At 41.0% G+C, this 20,473-nt stretch overlaps 1 pseudogene; it reads left to right on the plus strand.

The window, feature by feature from the left end:
• The first annotated feature begins 4,360 nt into the window (after positions 1 to 4,360).
• Positions 4,361 to 16,687, plus strand: LOC120608768 (60S ribosomal protein L36a-like; annotated as a pseudogene).
• Positions 16,688 to 20,473: the final 3,786 nt, after the last annotated feature.

Here is a 20,473-nt window from a genome sequence, read left to right on the forward strand (position 1 = left end):
ATCAGGGTCAAAGACCAAATATAAGAACAAAAGATATTCCTAGTGCTCTCATCACTTAGAAAATTACAAGAGTTTTAGAAGCTCTGTGTCAGGAACTGGAGGCAGAGACCAATATATATTTTTTCTATTATTTCACAGCTACTAATACTAAATACATGAGATGGGCTTCCAACAAGATGTCCCTAATTGATGATATGTTTAATTGGATAGTCAAAAGGTTGCCCTTTTGGCCATAAGACAGACCCAATAAAAATGACCTATTTTGCCAATTAACAAATTCAAAATTCTATTTATAATACCACTGTGGAGGACCACTTATATCCTTACTTAGGTAGAAAGTTCCTGACTACAATTCTCTATGTCAAAATAATTTATTAACCTTGGATCCTGCTATGATATACATGATAGAGACACATAAACAGAGTGCAGAAAAGTCAAACATTTTCATTTATTTATGGGCACTAATTCTCTCATTCAGAGTAAAACCATTTGCTTAAAGCTCATAAACAATTAGATTGAACACAATAATACACGTGAGGCTAATTAACTGACTTGCAAACTGATCCCCCTCCCCCAACAGAATAGCCAGAAGTCTAAAACGTTCTCCTCAAAGTTTTAACACATGAATCAATTATGTCCATTAATGAACTCTACTGTCGGTGTTCATTCAATTCAATGCATATGTCTGGGGGCCCTTGGTCGGTGTCCATTCAATTCAATGCATATGTCTGGGGGCCCTTGGTCGTGCTTATCCCTGTGCTGGTTACTAAAAGGACTGAAATGGACCCAATGCCATAAGCATGGCCTGCTGAGCCAGCCTACCAAGCAATCCTGCCCTCTAAAAGATAGTTGAATTTCAAATAATGGTAGGCACGATTACTATTAACTGGGTTTCAGTAAAACAACATGAAATGACTCACTTCCTGATTTTTTTAAAAAAATATTTACCTGTTTATTTATTTATAGATTTTTCCCTTTTTCCACATTAGATCTGTTCTCTTGAAATATTTCCAAATGAACTAAAATTCAATGTGTGCTTTTATACTTCCTGTGGAAAGCTACTAAAGAAGTCTCTGGAAATCACCTGAATTTCACTAACTCCCTCAAAGCCTTCCCAAGAATCAAAGAAACTGCCAGGAAAAATTAAAATAATTTTTTATAGTAGGAAACTTTTACTCTAACCACTCGCTCAGATTCCATGGCTCTCCTCCAAGTGAGCTAATCATATCGCAAACAGCAATAACCACAACACCTAAAACAAAGACCCAAGTCTGTTCATTCCAAAAGCAGTGGGGACAATACCAAACTTCCATCCATATTTGCTTTAGCACTAGCAGCTAGATAAGCAAGCTGGCACCACATTCATGGGGGGTGTGGGGGGAGGGTTGTTATGCATTTCTCCTTAAAGAACTAAAACATATGTCACTTATGGTTTCCTCATAAATACAATAGTTATGGCAAGGACCTCTACCCCCTTTCTCAATGGTCATTTTCCTGCAAATAAGGTGAAAATCTCATTGAAAAGTGGTTTTTTTTTAATTATTATTATTTATTATTACGTATGCTTACAGCACCTGGTCTCCCATCCAAGTACTAACTAGACCCGACCTTGCTTAGCTTCCGAGATCAGACATCGGGCTTATTCAGGGTGGCATGGCCGTAGACCATGAACTGTCCTGAAATATGTTTTAAACATGTGAGAACCAGTTGATAAAACAGGAGAAATTCCTCAAGAGGCAAGGCCAGGGCAAGCATAGATTTGAGGAAACCATCTTCCAGGGGTTACAGCTTCATTTCCAGATCTTGGACAGTGACTGGGAGCCCTCTCCAGATGTAGAGTGAGAACACACACTCCCCACCACAGAGAGGAATTATCGGAAGAAGAAAAGAGGATGCTGCCTCCACAGAGGTTTCTGCCAGGTTTTAAAGTCAGTGCCTACAGGTAACACAAATGTGTAAACTGGGCCAAGTGAAAGGGAAAAAGGAATAGAAAGGGTTCTGGAAAAGGTGCCCTTCCTAAATATATTTAAAAGCATACATTTGTTAAAGTACCCAATGCAGAAACTACTAGTTTTCTACCCCATATCTGAGCTCCCTTCCTTTCTTACCAAGAGACCCCAGTTTTTTTAAGGACAGAAATGGCCCACTTAAAAGTCTACATTTGCCAACTTCCCTTGCAGCTAAGTGGGGTCATGTGACTGTTTTCTGGTGAATGAGATAAGTCTTACTGGCAAAAAAGAGGAAAGGAGTGGCTGACGGGAAGAGAACTAAAAGTATCTGCCCCAGGCCTTAACCTCAGGGAACCCCCATAGTATACAGTGAGGGAGACAGAAGGGTGCATTAACACGCGTCATGGTGCATGTTATGTTACACTGTGCACAAAGGGTTATAGGGATATTGAAAGGGAATTATTAATTCTAATGTTGAAGGTGTTTTCCTTATGCTACATAAGCCAATGGATTTTTTTTTCCCTTCTTTAATTCCCCCCGCCCCCACTTCCACCCCTCACCTATGTTGCCGTTTCCACTTAAGAACTGGATCTCTGAAGGTGGAGCATCCCCTCCCACATGCTCCGAGCGTGCACCCGGGGCCTGGGGCACCCAGGGTATGGTCCATGACTCCACCTGGGGCGCAAACCCAGGACCTTCTGTGTGCAAAGCAAACGTGCTAAATAACTACGACACTATGGAGCCACCCAAGCCAATGGATTTTAGAGTAATGCCTAGTTACATATATGATATTAAGCAAACAGTCTACCTCTCTGAGCCTGGGTTTTCTCATATTTGAATGGAAAAATAAATCCCACCTCACAGATTACTGTGTGAATTCAGTGAGGTTAATTGTTTAAGTACACAGCAGGGAGCTAAGCATATGGTAAATAATCTAAACCTGGCATCCCCCTTCCCATCTTCTCATGTTCTTCAAGAACTTAAAGGCCACTGTGAAGAGCCAGAGAGGCTGAATATGGAGAAGGATGGAGTCTGATAAACTGTTTACCTGCTTTCATTCACTGGACAACTTCATAAACCATTCACTTGCAAAGGAATCTTAGTTTCTGCCCTACCACTGAAACCAGATCTTGTTTGGAGAAGTGGGAATTTGTTTACCATTAATAGAATCCTCGTTTATTAACATGGTATTGCTCTGAGGTGCTGGTGCTGTTCCCTCCCCACCAAACATGCCAAGTGGGGACAGGGAGTGGGAAGCAGGGAAGGAGGGCATTCAAGAGCCTTATAGCCTGTTTTTACATGTTTGGCAACAGTCCCATACACCTCATTGTCTTGGTTTATGAGGGGAACTTGGCAAGGAAAATCATCCATAATCTTCAGGGAACTGGATGTTGAGAGAATAAAACGAGACTGTTGAGCATGAAGTAAAGTGTCTTTATCTGTATTTTTCCTCCTTCTCCCTCAAATTATAGTCATATTCTCGTAAGAAAAAACATGCAAGGCCTCCCTCCAAGACCTCCCAGTATGGGATTCAAGAATCCAGCAGGGACCAATCAGGCCTCGAGTAAATAACTCCCACTTTTGTGCATTACACTGTGACAATCCTAAACCAACTTTCAACTGTCAATTTCGTGATCGTGTACATCAACTCAAAAATATCATGGTGGGACCACATGGCAGACACCAAGTTTGAGCAGTATCAACTTCTTTGTCCCAAAGAAGAGTCTTTTACTTGCGTGAAGAGTTTATTTCAGTGATTTCGTGATTTGTTCCATGTTGAGTTGGCAGCAATGTGTCTGCTTCCTGCAGAGCCCCTGCACTCCATTCCCCCATCCCGTATGCACGTCCCCTGCTCCAGCCACAGCATGCTGCAATGTCCTGCTTTACTTATTGGGCTAGCATGTAAGGCTTCATCTGAAAAAGGCTAAAATTCCAAGGCTAAAATTTTTTGAAAAGCATTGCTTCCTTTACTCCTAATATTTTTAAAAATGGACAATGGAAGAAATGACAATATTAATACTATTGATAAGAAGTGTGGGATTTGTAAATTTATATATTTGAGAAAAATAAGGGCACTTATTAGGGGTGGTAAAAGTGGTGAATCTTTAGCATCAATGCTACATTTAGCTAGTTAACTGTTTTCAACTGTGAATACAATCACAAAATCATACAGCATATATAAAATATTGGAAAGATAGCATCAAAAATTGCGGCTAAAAGACAAGGTATTATTTGAGACAGATTTTTTTTTTCAGCTATTGGGTTTACACTCCTTACCTTATAGCTGGTATATCTATTTCTGGATGTGTTGAACATTCATATAAACTTTCAGGAACATGGATATGTATAAAAGTAAGGGATTACCTACAATCCAGCTTTTTCTATAGCTGTGTCCAATCATGTCCTGCACAATGGGACACTCCAAGGAAATAGCCAAGCCAGCACAGACCCAGAAGCGCCCAAGCCAAGCACGTGTAAGGTCTGATAGGACTGGTGGGGAAGTAAGGTCAAAGTGGGCCCGAGTCCACAATCCAAGTAACCTTGAGGGTGGAAATGAGTTAGGAGGCCACTCCTCCCAGACTGGCTGCTGGAACTAAGCACAGATGTGGGACTAGGAAGCCTCCTCACAGAAGGTCTGAACAAACCTCAGTGAGCACCCACAAGAGTCTCAACTAGTTCCGAAGGAGTAGAAATTAACCAGTGCCTAATATACAGAATAAGTTGCTCCCAAAATTCCTTATTTGAGAGAAAAGGGAAATACGAACTATGATTTGCACTGGTCTGGTCTGGTAATCTCTAGTTAAAACACAAATGTTCATTCATAGCTAATTCTAGAGCACTGAGTATCGGTTTCTAAATTTAGATTTATTAAAATTAAACAAAATTTTAATAATTCAATTCCTCAGTAAATCTGCCATACTTTAAGTACTCAGTAGCTACATGTGACAAGCAGCTCCCAAAATGAACAGTACAGTTCTAGACAATCAGATCGAATGTCTGCCTATCCTTACAACAGAACTACTACAGAATGTCCACTCAGGAACGGGTAGTAACATAACGAAAATAGTAGCCCTTTCTTTTGCAGAATGCTTGGAGATTTATAAAATACTATATAACACCAAGGGAGTATGATGGATAGTATGTTGGCCTTGATAGGAAAAATATTCTAGCTCAAATTCCAGCTCTGACATCTCCTATTTGACCTTTCACATCAGCCTTGCCCAGCTTCTGTTTGTTTGGTTTTTGTTTGTTTGTCTGTCTGTCTTTGCATGTAGAAGAGGATTATTACATGCTCCACCAAGTTCATGGGGTTGATTTGAGGATAAAATGATATATAGGAAAATGACTGAAAGTTATAGAGATGTTAGTTGTTATTATTACTGCAACTATATGAGGTGGGTAGCATCTTGTTTTATAATAAAGAAACTCAGTCTCAAGAATTGAATTAAACAATCCGAAGTCACAAAGCCAGGACATTACAGAGAAAGGACTCAAAACTCTATCTTCTGGCTCCAAAGCAAATACTTTTCCACTATTGGTACAACAGATACCTTATATAAAATCTAAACACTCAACTCCAATCTGAGAGCATACTGAGAGGTTAAGAAATCTGAATCAAGAAATTAGGATTCAATATAACAAAAGATGGGGAAAAAATTCAAAGGCCAACATGCTCTACAAAGAAATACTGACCATTAGAGAAATGACCAGTTTTTCACAAAGTTTTAAAGGTAGGTGTGGCAAAGTATCCCTTAAGACTGGCAGAAAAATGCCAGAGATTTATCAAGTGTTTTCAAATATAGGTGGCTATTGTCCCTTAAAGAAACATTATGAGCTCCTGAGGAGACTCAGCCATTTCTGGAAAAGGTACAGAACCTTTGGAGATGGGTCAGAATCAGAAAACATTTCTAAACCTTTGACACTTTCAAAGACAACTGTTTTTGAAACTTGAGGTTTAAATATAAAAGATTGCTCCTTTTCGCAATGTGAGATTCTCCCTCTTTTAGTATACTGCACTGATTGAAGTCAAAAGTGATGCTTATTGGTAAACTTTTCTATGAAAACAGAGAATTGTTCAGTCAATAACAAACTGGCTATTTCCTAGGGGCCAGGCATTGTGTGGAGTCCTGTTAGAAAAGGAAGCAACATATGATCAATATAAATCCCAGTCTTTCCTCCCAGAACCCCACCCAGTTTCAGTTGATGTCTTTGTTTCTCAGTTCATGAGAAAAGTAAAAACACCAAAAGACAACCTCCTAATGCTCCCATCACCAAATCTACCATCTTTCTACAGCAGGACACAGCCTTCCCTCCAGTTCCAATGGATTAAGTCAGAAAGAGCAAAAGCAAGATTTCTTCCTCAATTTTGCCTTCCCAATCTCATGAGTGTTTCTGATAGGTGGAAGCTGAATTACATCCAGAACTCTACCAACAAGGGAGTCAGGGATCATTTTTCTCACATCCCATCTACAATCCGGCAATAAATTCTGATGATTCTGCCTTCAAAATAGAGTCTTAATCCGGCTCTTACCTCTTCTACCAATAGACAGCATCCTATGTCAAACCACCATCATCTTCACCCAGACAGGAAAAGCCCCCTCCTTAACTGGCTCCTGATTCCAATTATGCTCCTTTACAATCTATTCTCCGCACAACAGCCAGTGATTTTAAAAACTAAATCAGACCATGCCTCTGCCCTCAACTCTCCAATGGCTTTTCATAGCCACTGCAGAAAAAAATAAGAAATGGCCATGCTTTCCAGAAGAAATGTAGGAACAGCAAAAGTATGACCTGTATCTCATGCTTTTGCCTTCCAAATCTTAAGTTAGTGGAAGTGGTTGGTGCAACCTAAATTATATCTAGAACTCCAACTGCAAGACAGGCTGGGGAAAATGTAGTCCCTTAGTATAGGAAAGCCCTCAAAAAGAGGCTGGAATGTATATTAAGGCCAATCCACCATGTCCCTACAATGTTCATCGCAGCAGCATTTACAAGAGCAGTCAATAAATAGAAAACAGACTAAACGCCCAAAAGTAAAGGGCTGGTAAAATAAAGTGTACTGTATCCTAGTAATAAAAGAACATGCTCATTTTTAAAGGACATTAATTGGTGAAGTGAAAAAAAATCATACAATATATCACGAAAATGAAGTAGTCAAAAAGCTGCACATTCAATCTGATCCCACTTTTAGGGACAACTGGGGAAATTCAAGTCTGGTCTATATATTATTTTTACAGGTGTGATAACGGTATTGTGATTATGTAAGAGAATGTCCTTGTTCTTAAGAGGTAGTGCTTTGATGCCATGAATTTTTAAATCACTTTCAAATAATTCAGAATAAAGGCAGAGAGAGCAAATGTTAACCATTAATGAATCTAGGGAAATGATATGTTGGTATTTATTGTACTAGTCTTTTAACTGTTCTGTGTGTTTGAAATTTCTTAAAATAAAAATTTTAGGAGAAACCTTCTGGGAAACAGTGGCTATTTATTTGTAAGGCTGCTCTGAGTTCAAAGCTGTTTCCTTTGCTCATGCCACATCATGAAAATGTGCTCCCAGGATGCATGTATACAATGTTGTCATCTCCAGTAACGCAATATGGGCTTAGACTGCTCTTTCTTCCTTTTCCCATTCATTTAATATGTTCTGAGAAACTACAACTGTTCCAGGAAACAGCACACACACACACACACACACACACACTCACTCACTCACACACACACACACACAAAATAATTAGATCAGTGATGCCAAATGCCTGGCACACAGGCCACCAGAACCCCTATCGCACCAATGGCAGTCATCACTAATAAATCTAGGTACTCTTTGCTGCCAAACCTCTTGTGCCTCAGAATCTTGCTCAACATAGTACTTCGGATAATGTTGATTGATGCATGAAAACTGGAATGAAGATGAAACCTTTGCCTTCCTTTTAATTAGTCTACTTTAGCAAAATCTAAAAAAAACAAAACAACAACAAAAAAAAAAAACTGTGATGAGTGACTCTGAGGTGACTGAAAAAAAGAGCTCAGAACCTGGAGCCAAAGACCTGAATTCAAATCCACCCTCTGCCTCTTATTTCTTGAACCTTGGGACAGCCTCTTAAAGTTCTTTGGCCTCAGATTCTCCATCTATAACGAAACTTCCTCACAGGGAGTAAAGGGTGGTTGAGATAATGGACACTTTGTAAAATGCCATGACATTTACATATGAAAAGTGACATTATGAAGAAGAGAAACTCATTCTTGGAAAAGATAATTATTTTAGTATTGATTACAATTCAGAATAGAGGATGAGTTCGAAGAGCCTAAAGCGTTGTTTCTTTTTTTTTTTAAAGCCCACCTTAAAACAGGGCAAATTCTGAACGCTCCTTTAGCGTCACTTCCTTAACTGACAAAATAGATATCAAATACTAAAGGGGCCAATGCAAATCAGTATTTTCGAGGACGGGTATCTGAAAACAGTTTAATTTGGACCTCTCACTGTAATCAAGGTCATAAAATGGTCTGGTTACTAGGGACTGAAGGGAGGTTGAAAGGAGCTGTGCTGTGAATCAGCTCCTCTCCCTGAAGAACAGAAAGAACAGGGGGCAGTCCTCCCTCTACTCAGATCTGGCAATAGAGCATGACTTGCTTGGAGAGCTGATATGAGTCCCCTGCAGTTTAGAGAAAGGGGATGGGGGGAGTTGCCTAAATAACTGGTGTCTTACTCCTCTCTGAGGGATCTAAAGGTGAAAAGCTGCTAAAGCAATGGGTGGTAGCAGAGTAGAGATGATTCCCTTGGGGACCAACCAAAGCACAAGGTGTGCTCCCTATGGACAAGAGGTGAGCCACATAGGAGAGTCAGCCAGGAGCCTTATAATTCTTGCTCAACTGTTCTACCTGATGCGGTGATGGGACTGTAATACAGTCTGTGTGGTGAGCTGCAGGAAAAGAAGTGGCAGCTAGAAGAACAGGATACTTCATCTACGCCAGTGGGGTTGCTGAAAGAGGAGCCACAGCAGGGGAGCAGCCACAGAATGCACCAAAGAACCAAGGAAGATGCTGCTTTAAATATGTGCCAGTGCCAGAGAAAGTAAAATCATGTTGGGACCAGTCTCCTAAGAACTTTCTAAGAACTTTCTGATCTCTTTCCCCTCTACCCTCCAAGACCTCCAACTCTGGAATGGTTGAAACCATAGCTAATGAGGAAAAGATGATCAAGAGAAAAAAGTCTACCATTAACTCCCTCCCCAATGCGGACAGCCTACCTGCTATGGGCCCTAGCTTGAGAGATGTGAAGGTGGAAGAAGGTGGAAGCAGATGAAACGTGAACTTTTGATGAAGGTATTTAAGTATTAATTAATGAACTGAACATTTTTATTTCTGAATCAAGACTATGGTTTCCTACTTAAAGAGAACGGTAGTACTTTCTAATACCTAAGAGTGACCAAAAAAATCATGGTGCCTGCCAGTTTTCACCCAGTAGCAGGAAAATTGTTCCAAATAAATGTTACAGGGGCATTAGAAGGCAAAAATAAAATTGCATTCTGATCAATTCCCAGAGCTGTGCTTCTTCACAATACCTGCTATAGTGGTACAACCCGCATCTCTGAATCATCATATCCAAATGCAAATTCTTGATTTCCATCCTGCAGACCTACTCTTCCCAGTCTTCCTATTTATTAAAGAGAAACTCCACCATTTCACTTAGGACCAAATCCTTAAGAAAGGAATCCTTTCTTCCCCTTACATCCTAGATCGAAACTATCAGCAAAGCCTGCAAGCTCTGCTTTCAAGAGTTATTCTGAATGTAACCACTTTTTACCACCATCTGATCTAAGCCACAATTATGTCTCCCCTGAATTACTGCATTAGCCTTGAAACAAGTCTACCTGTTTCTACTCTTGTGTCTCTACAGTCTACTCTCAACACAGCAACGCAAGTGACCCTTGTAAATCATGTAAGATCTGCTCAGAATCCTTCAACGCCTTCACTTTTAACTTAGAATAAAGGTCAATGTCCCTAGAATACCTACATGATCTAGCCCCTCATCTTTTTTAAACCTCATCTCCTACCACTCCCCAGCCCCTTGCTTGCCCTGATCTGACCACACTGGGCTTCTTGCTTATGCTCAAACATGCTAAGCACTCTTCCAACTGAGGACCTTTACACTTACTGTTCCTTCTGCCTGGAATTCTCTTGCCCTTTTAAGTTTCTGCTCAAGTATCACCTTATTCAGAAAAGTCTCCCCTAAGTGCCTCATATAAATAGAAGCCCCATCCTCCCCTTCTCCCACAATTGTTCTACTCCTAAACTCCTTATCTTCCTCCTTTCGCAACAGTTCTGTCCATGTTAATAACGGAAATACTATACATTTATTTGCTTATTATCTGCCTTCCCCTACCAGCATGTCAGCAATCCAAGGCTAGGACTTTGCTTTGTCCACTGTTGTAGACACTCAATATTTTTTGAAGGAATTTATACCAAAATACGTATGAGAGCTCCTAACATGCAATCACTTCATATATAAAAAAATCTCCCATGGGCTCTTATATTTGCAAACAAATTCTGAAATGGAGGGGAACTGGGCCTCCTCAGCCTCCTCCTGCCTGACTCCTTACAGGCCTCCCCTCCCCGCATCCCATCTCTCAACAGGAATATACCCCCTTTCCACCCCAGGGGCCTTTCCAGGAAGACAGAAGCAGGTGGAGGGAGCCCACAGGGTCTCTCTTTGGCAACTGAGGCTGCACATCAGGACTGGACTCCGACACATGAAGGACCAGGGCCAGACCCAGGGCTCTCCAGGCCTCTATTCTGACCGCCAGACAAGAATGTCTGTCTCTGTTCATTTGACTTAAGCTCTGTTTAATTACTAACTCAGTAGTTTCTGCTCTCTGCTTAGCTGCTTGTCAAGTATGTGGCACTTTTGATAATTTAAGGGTTGGAATTTAGTCTATTTTTGCCACTGAAAATCAGCCTGGAGCCAGAAGTTTCCCTTTTATTCAGACGAAACAGACGGCACATCAAAGGCAGGCATGCTGTAATTTTGTCTTTTCTGATACATTAGAAGCAAGCCTTTGCACCCTAGCTGCTTAGTGTCATTTGGAAATCTCTTCTGGGCCTGTAAGGATGAAGTCTCGTGCTTTCATATCATTCGTTTTTGTCTTTCTGTGCCCAGCTTGGTCAGAAAAATTACACAGCGATGTCAGGAGGCCACAAAGAAAGGCAGCCTGAGGGGTATCCAGAGAGTGTGGGAACTCGGAACTAGGCCTGGGTTCCAGCATGGGCTCCAGAGCCTGTGAGCTCAATGACTTCTGTGTCCACCTAAAATTAGCTGGATTGGTGAATCCCACATTTGTTCATTCAAACCAACATTTACTTGGTACCTCGTAGATATCAGGCACAAGGGTTACACAAGTGAGATGTAGTCCCTGGGAGCACTCGGTCCGATGAGAAGATAGTAGAGAGAGAGACTATTTCATTCCACATAACTGTTGTAACCAAGGTATACAGAAAGCAAACCGAGAGCATGGAGACAGGAGGGAGTCAGTCTCCTTGAAGGATGAGTAGGTATTTACCAGGATTCAGCAAGCAGGCCCAGGACAGAGAGACTAGCACACGTAAGGGTAGTGAACAGGAAAAGGAAAGTTCGCTGTGTGTGAGGGGTAGTAAAACTGAGGAGGGTGTGGACGCAGGGGATGGGGAGGAAAGGATGAGGGTGTAAAAATGAAGACGGTTGAGATTTGACCTGTTCGGTTAAGGACCAATGGTTAGGTTATGGAAAAACAAAGTCCCTTGGTAAAATGGACATGGTAGAAATAATAACTGAGCTCTTATTACCATGTTCTAAGTAATTCCCACTTAAATCTATGAGACAGTGAGTTACTTTGCCCAAGATGATTCAGCTGGGAAGAGGTGAAGATGGGAATTTGAAGGCAGTCCAGAGCCCAGCCCTTAACACTTTCTTGCCAGAGCTTTGCAAGTATTAAATGAGCAAATGGATATAAAAGTACTCTGCAAGCTATACAGTGCTGCTCAAATGTAGCCACTGGTGTTTCTTAGTTTTGTTACAAGGATCCCCCAAACCGGAGGTCTTTCCTCTTCATTGATATTTGATAGTGCAAGACTGAGCATTTTCTCCCATGTTCAGAGTAGCAAGCTAGAAAGGCTGTGGGAGACAGAAATCACTCTGGATGAAAGGAAAGGAAGCTCAGCTTTCATGAGTCACACTGAGCGATGGAAGAATGATAAAATCAAATGAAGCAGACCTTCTGAAAGCTTAGCCTGTGCTGGCACCTGCTGGTGCCCACGGTAGCTGTACCAATTTCATCGGGGACTTTTACCCTAGAGGGTAAATGACCCATGGCAATTGTATGTGTAAAGGGAATAATGGAGGAGAAAGGGAATGAGTTGCAGCTGGTCTAAAAGGCGCTGGGCGACTTCTTCTCACCTGAGAGGCTGCTGTGCATCTGTGGAAAAAACTTCAACCTGGAATTCACTAATCATGAATTACTAAGCACAACCTATGGTCATGCATTGCACTGAAGGTCTCACACACCTTCTCCAAGAACAGCACCCCCACCAGCTCTGCAAGACGTTATTCTAGAGATGCAGATAGCTTGAGGAAGTTACTTGATTTGACCAGGATCACAAAACTAGTAAGTGGCAATTTAAGATCAAAATTTAATTAAATTCATATTCTTTTTACAGCATGAGGCTGCTTCCAAAAGACTTAAGTTCAAAGCCTAATTCTCCCAATTGCTATGACTGTAATGCCGGCCCTATCAGTTCACCACTGGGAGTTTTGTTTTGATTTTGTGTTGATACCCTTCCCTTATTCCAGAAGAGGTTTAACATGGCTGCCTTAAATCCTTATCTGTACTTTGGGAGGAAAGCCCTCCCAAAGTGTTTGTAGAGATCCTGAAAAGGGATTAGGTCTGAAACATAAATAACATCTCGTTACTTTAAAACCCGAGGACCTGCTATCTCATGAAATATATCTTTGAACTTCATGGCTCCATATACAAACAAGAATTCTAAAATGCCTTCTAAATTGGTTTCTGAATTTACCAATATAGAACCCTCTGCCTTAGGTCACTTATCAGCTAATGTTCATACCCTGGAAAATTCTCTTCACCCTGAGTGTGTCCAATCAAAGATCTAAAAACTCATTTTCTAGAACTCAATTGAAATTTAAAGAAAACAAAGAAACTAGGTAGAACCAGGTGAAATTACCAAAAAGAGTCAACAAAATTGATGCAGGTCTTCGAAAAGACAGTAGTACCTTTAGCACTGCAAAAATGACTGGACAAGCCCATCCTGGGCCAGACATCAGGAGGCAGACACAAGAATCACCTGAGTGATTAATATGCCGATTCTCAGGCCCACCCCCATACTGGTGGGGTAGTTCAGGATTTGCCTTTTAAAAGGCATCCCAGGTATGCCAAGGCAGGGAGATTGCTCTAGAGGAAAGTCCCTGGTAGCACTTGACTGGAAGAACGTTCTGTTCCCAAGTACCCAGAAGACAGCATCCCCCAGATGCTGCATCTCTCAGTGGGCATCCTTAGTCTGCTCATGGGCGGGCCCATGTGAGGACCTCTGCTGTAAAAGTGGGCAAGAGCCAGGGTGATGCTTTCCAATCCAACCTCCACAACCTTCCAGCTGCGAGAAGTGCTTTGAGTGCCCAGCTTTTTTGTTTTAATGATCCACTCCCTCTTTTGTTGGTTTTTTGTTTATTTTGTTTTGTTGCCTAAAGTTAATAATTACTGCAAGGGGATCTAGACCACTCTCTGAATAGCTGTGTTTGGGTAATGTGCCCAGCCCCCATCTCCCTACTGTCCAGGAGAGAATGACTGCGGTTCCACTCGTTGGTTTAGAGACTATTTATGCTCATCTTCCGCATCGTGGATCCAAACCAAAGTCTCGTTATTTCTACTATGTTTATTTTGCGGCAGAATGGTAACATTTACATGGAAATGGGTTTTTTCTCCATCCTGTAATTTGGACTGTTTAGTTTTCCTTTTTGGACTTCTTTGATGCTGCTGAAGAAAGAAGTCCGCAGGAATCTGGAGAAAGGAAGAGAGTGGGCTGCAGGGGGCGGGGTAGACGACAATGTTGTTTGCTTCTCTGTCTCCTTGTCCACCACCCCCCACCACTTCCCCTAGCTGCACTAAGATCTCCTTCCTGTTTCTGCTTTTCTGCCTTCTACAGTTGGGCTGAAATATATCAGCATTTAGAGCCGGAGCTCCAGCTTTACCATTGACGAGATATGGGATCTTGAGCAAGTCTTTCCCTCTTTAGACCTGTTTCCAGTAAGAACAGCGAAGGTGTATACCAAATGATCTCTAAATTCAATTACTTTGTAAGCCCACTGGGCTGCCCCTAATTCCACTGTGAGGCGACCAGTAACAAGCCCTGTACTCGCTGTATGACTCTGCCAAGTTATTTAACCCCTCTGATAGACCATCAAAATAAGTCTTTTCTATCTCTGATGGGGGAAAAAAAAAGTTGCTTCTTTATACCCAAGGCACAAAAATAGTTACCAACCCATGTTCCTTCAAACATCCCTGAGTTCCAAAGATGTTGCCATTACTGTACAAGATTTTCCAAAGATTTTCCAAGGCTTTAAATCCTCTATCACATCACTACCCCAATCACCAACCCCCACTCCCACACCCCCAGACTCCAATACAACCCTAAAACCTTCTAAGTTTAATTTCTGCCTCTCCTCTCCTTTTTCTTGATGGGGGTTCTATGAGAAATGTAATTTCAATTCGAGGTATGTACACTAGAGAAGCATTTACAAATGTCCACAATAAGGCACACAGAAGGATGTTTAGTGGAGCCTTGTTTACCATAATCAATAATAAGAAACAAATGTCCATTAACTAAGAAAAAAAGAAAATTGTGGGAAATCCATTTAAGAGAATACTATGCAACAATTCAAAAGAATGAGGTGGATTTATACATACTAATATGAGTAAACTGACAAGATATATTATTGAATAAGAGGAGCACACTATAGAATGGTAGACATATACCTTTTATGTAAAGAACTGTACATGTTCTAAGTGTGTGAGCATATATATACACATGTACACACACATATGTAAATGCATAGCAAAGGTTTGGAAGGGTGTGTAACAAACTGGTAACACCGTTTACCTCCAAGGAAGAGGCTGATCAAAGGGACTTTATGTGAAATGTTTTAATATTTTCACTCAAAGAATATAATCATATATTACTGAAGAAATTCAAAATTAACTTTAATACAGCCCCTAAGTAAATCACAACGCAAAGGATGGGGGAAAAGTATCTTGCTGTAAGGTTCTTACACTGTACATGAAGTGGTACAATATTATTTGAAGATGACTATTTTAAAATGTATGTTAACAAATTAAAGGTGAGTATTTTAAATCCTGTGACAGGAGGGCGAGGGGGAATGGTAAAAAGAGGTTTAACAATTAAAGACATGAGTGAAGAGAAAATAGAATCAAAAAATAATACAAAAGTAGGTTGGCAAAGGGGATAAAAAGGAACAAAGAACGGATGGAACAAATAGAAAACGACTAGCAAAATGGTAGATTTAAATATAGCCACAATAACAATGTAAATGGTCTACACACCCCAATTAGAAGGTAGAGATTGTCAGATTGAATAAAAAAGCAAGACACCATGATACAATGTCTAAATGAAACTCACCTCTATTATAAAGACATAAGTTAAAAAATAAAAGAAAAAATATAACATGCAAACAGTAATCAAATGAAAGCTGGAGTGCCTTTTTGAATACCAGGCAAACAAACTTATTTCCGGAACATTAAAGGAGATGAAGAGAGTCATTAGATTATGGGGCGATTTGCCAACAATACTAAGAATCCTAAATGTATCAACAACCCTAAGTAGTCTCTAAGTGAGAATTTCAAAATGCATGAAGCAAAAACTGATAGAACTCAAAAGAGAAATAGACAATTCCATGTTTATAATCGGACACTTCCACAATCCTCTCTCAATAATAAAGAAACGAAATGAAATTAAGGACATAGAAAATCTGAACAATACTAGAAACCAACTTGACTTTACTGATATTTATAGAAAACTATCCAGCAAACAGCAGAGTACACATTTTTTTCAAGTATACATGAAACAGTCACCAAGATAGAATATATAACGAGTCATAAAACAAATCTCAATAAGGTTTAAAAATTGAAATTGTACAATGTTCTCTCACCATAACAAAATTATATTAGAAATCAATAAAAAGATATTTTGAAAATTCTCCAATATTTGGAAATTAACATGCTTCTAAATAACACAAAGAATTCAAATCAGAAATTATAAAATAATTTGAATTGAAAATTAAAAGACAACATATCGACATTTGTGAGATACAAATATATCAGCGTTTATAGGGAAATTTATAGCATTAAAAGCTTATAGCAATAGTGCCCCACAAACATTCCTAAAACCCATCGGACTTTCTATAAGAAGTGTGGCAAGCACAACCCCACAAAATGACACAGTACAAGGATTCTCGTGTGTCCAGGGAAAACAATGTTATTACAGGAAGGAAAGTGGCCATGGCGAACAGACTAAGCCAATTTTCCAGAAAAAGGCTAAAACTACAAAGAAGATTATACTGAGGTTTGAATGCATTGAGTCTAGCTATGGATCTAAAAGAATGCCGGTTAGTAAGAGATTTAAGCATTTTGAACTGGGAAGAGACACAAGAGAGAGGGCCAAATGATCCAGTTCTGACCTCCATCTTTTATTTTACAAAGGCCATAAAAGCTTGCAGTTATGTTCACTTCAAAAACAAGGTTCAAATCAATGATCTAATAAGTATTCACCTTAAGAAACTAGAAAAAGAAAGGCAATATAAACCCAAAGCTAACAGAAGGAAAGACACAATAAAAATATCAGCAGAAATCTATGAAAAACCAGAAAAATAATACAGAAAATCTATGAAACCAAAAGCTGTTTCTTTGAAAAAAAGATAATTGATAAGCCTCTAGTCAGGCTGACCAACAAAGACACAAACTATCGATATCGAGAATGAAGGAGAGGATATCATCAGATCTACTAACATGAAAAGACTAAGAAAATATTACAAACAACAATGTAATAAATTCAACAACTTGGATAAAATGGACAAATTCCTTGAAAAACAATACAGCCCCTGACCTACTTTAGTAGACTGAGAACTAAGGAACTCCAGATAAAGAAATCATAAGCAAAGACATGGAAGCACTGAACAAAACTGGCATTTGTTACTGAAGTAGAAAAACGCATAGTAAAGAAAAACAGAAGAAGCTAAAGACAGAGATGAGCAAGTAGGGGGCCCTGTACCATGTTGGGAAGCACAGGTTTCATTCAGTAAGAAACACAGTGAAGGATTTAAAGGCATGGTCATGTTTATTATAAGCAGACTGCTCTGAAGGTAGTGAGGGGAAAGAATTTAAGAAGGCCAAAGCTGGAGGCACAAAGAAATTAGTTAAGAGGCTACTGTAGAGTTTGGTGCAATGATGTTGATGTGATAGTTTGAGAAAATAAAATTTGAGAAATATTTAGTAGATAGAATCATCAGAACTCAATTACTGGCTAATTAAAGGCAAGGATGGAGGAGGGGAGCACAGAGAGGCTCTTATGTGTCCGGCTTGGAGACCAGGTGTTATTAATTGGGCCTAGGACTAGGAGAACAAGAGTGGCTGATAGAGAAAGATGAGGAGCTAAATTTACAGATTTTAAGTTCAGGGTACCAATGAGAAATCAAGGTTGGGAATGCTTAGCAATCACTTGGATGTATAAATTTGAAGCAAAGGAGAAAGGTCAGCACTGAGATAACTTATGGCATAGGTAGGTTACAGAAAAAGAAGAGAAATGGTCAAGGGTGGAACTCTGGTTTAGAAAATAATGTGAAGTTCTGGAGAAGCTTTATGATTTTGGAATAAGACAGTTCAAAAATACAATTAGGCATAAACATGTTAGGTCACGTTAAAACAGCAAAAACTTAGAACAAACCTAATTATCAAAGTAACAATAGAATGATTATGTTAATATGGAAGACATTTAAAATGTTTAGGAAGAGTGCACGATACTGCATAAGTTGCTAATTATAAAATATTGCTTTCTTACCTTCTTTAAAAAATGTGTGTATATATTATTTAAACACTATAAAAATACGCATAGCAAAACCTGAAAAGAAATATTGTACATCAAAATGTTAGTACTATTTTGAGGTTAAGACTCCATGGGGTATTGCATTCTACTATTCTATATCTTGCAAATTCGCTATATAATACTTATGCAAGAGAAGAAAACCTGTCCTCCCAGAAAGCAGAAAAAACGCAGTATCTCCTTTCCATCTTGAGTAATGACCACCATGGCCAGAGTTTCCGTCTTACACAAGACCTGAAACTTAGAAGGCCCTCAACAAAAGCATGGTGTGGTATCCATACCTGAGTTGCGAGGGCGCGCGGAGACTTAATGACCTGCAGCTCCACCGCGTCTGCTGGAGGCTTCAGCATCGGCCATGGGAGGTGTGATCTTGGAGTCTGCACGGGGTTCTGCCTCTGCCCCTCAGGAGTGGCTTCATGTCCTCCTCCATTGTCACGCCGCCCTGATGAGCCATGACCTGGGAACTCTCACGTACTAGTCCCCCGCGGCCTTGCCAAAGGCACCAGCGCCTTCCTGGCAGCTCCACTGAAAACAATCCCCAGCGGGCGGTGGGCCCTCTCCATGGTATGGATACTGGTTCTGCAGGAGGCCGTGTGAGATGCTGACCTTGCCAAGTCCATGTGGCAACTACGGCATGGGCCAGCCCTGCAGTTCCCACGCTCAGGATCTCCCAGAGCCTTTGGAGGCTGCAGCCTTGTCCGCGATGCCCCGCGAGCCGAGGTGAAAGGACAGCTGGTGGAGTACAGCAGCAGAGGTGGTGGAAAGGCCCCTCAGATTGCAGAAAGCCCCGTTATAACCTCATGTGTGAGGGTGAATCCCCAGACCTTGCTTCGAGACTCCTGTTCCTGAAAAGCCAGGCAGGCCACCACCAGAGAGCGGGAGGTGAGCCCAAAAGCGGGCCTTCACCCAGGCCCCGGATGCGGCCCCGCCCCTGCGCGGCAGGCTGGATGTAGCCCCGCCCACGAGTCGGAGCCCCGCCCCCAGAACGCGCTGGGCAGGGCTTCTCTCGCACAGATCACGCCCAACATTCGCTTGTTAATTCTGCTGAACGGTTAGTTATTGACCGTTAACTAGATGCAACACACCAGGCCAGCAGTGAGGAAGGTAAAGAAGGTCCCGGTCCCCAGGGAAGGTAGATAACATCCCAAACTTAGCACATAGTGTAACAAGAGTTGTGATGGGGAAAGTGAGGGCACCAATCCCTTGGGAGGGTCGAGGAAGACCTCCCACAAGGACCCTTCTCTCGTACAGCGGCACAGAAAGAGGAAAAGAGGGTGAGATGCAACTGTTTTTGAAGATTTGATAATGAAAAGTTCTCATCTAAAGGCTTATGGTTCCTTTCAGAAGTGAGGCATACAGCAAATCTGTTGAGGGGATGGGAGGCGCAGAAGCTTCTGGAAAGTGAAGGCCGTTTGATACAGTTTTGAGTAGGATACGAGGGAGTTGACTCAGGGAACAATGATGTAAGCTCCACGCAGGCAGGGAGCTTTGTTTTTCTTACCGATGTGTCCCAAATGCTCGAAACAGTGACTCTGAGATTCACCCAAAGACAACTCTGATTTCAACAGAATATGGATAATGCGCAGTCGTCATTTTTTGCAAGTGACCTTGTCTTTAGCCTTGTGTCCTGGGACAAAGCCACTGAAACAAGCATCTCATCCATTTTCTTCAAGTGACTTTTTGCAGAAATCCATTGTATCTGGGACAAAAACAAGGGATCTTGTTCACTAGGGTATCAGCTAAGTCTCTGGTCTTAGGTGGGTGACTATTTGGCTTAGAAGGTCCTTAACCCTACCTCGCTCATTGTTGCATTAAACTTTAGATCTCTCAAGTTTCTTTCATCTTTTGGAGCTATATTCTATTCTTTTTCTGGCTTTCCTTGGGGTCTGAAGCTTAGCTATACAGGGTTTCTGCTGACCCAGTCTGCTCCAGAGCTGAGGATTGCTTAGCCTTGAGTATCTCCCTTAACTGTTTAACACCTAAAAGAATTCCTAAATCCAACCTAAATTTATCACCATCATCATATTCCAAAAGTAGACACTCAGAGAAGATACTGTCCTTCGTTGGTGAGCTGCTTCCCTCTGGAACTTTTCACCAGTGGCTGGGGCTAGGCTTTAAGATGGGAGCAAGGTCTGAGGCTGAGAAAGCTACGGGGGGATTGGTTATCTACATTTGGAATGGGGGAGGAGGGCATTAGTAATTGAATAAGACAAAGAAAGACTGGTGGGAGATAGCTATCAAAGAACAGGGATTTCGTGGGCAGAGAGGGGAGACCTCTGAAGAGCTCCCTACATTTCTGCTAGTCTCTCAAGGATTTAGGATTTGGAAGCTCCTACGGACTATGCGGCTGCTCTGATTGGCCTTCAT

This window comes from Pteropus medius, unplaced genomic scaffold (assembly GCF_902729225.1).
Source record: "Pteropus medius unplaced genomic scaffold, Ma_sr-lr_union100, whole genome shotgun sequence".
NCBI lineage: Eukaryota > Metazoa > Chordata > Mammalia > Chiroptera > Pteropodidae > Pteropus > Pteropus medius.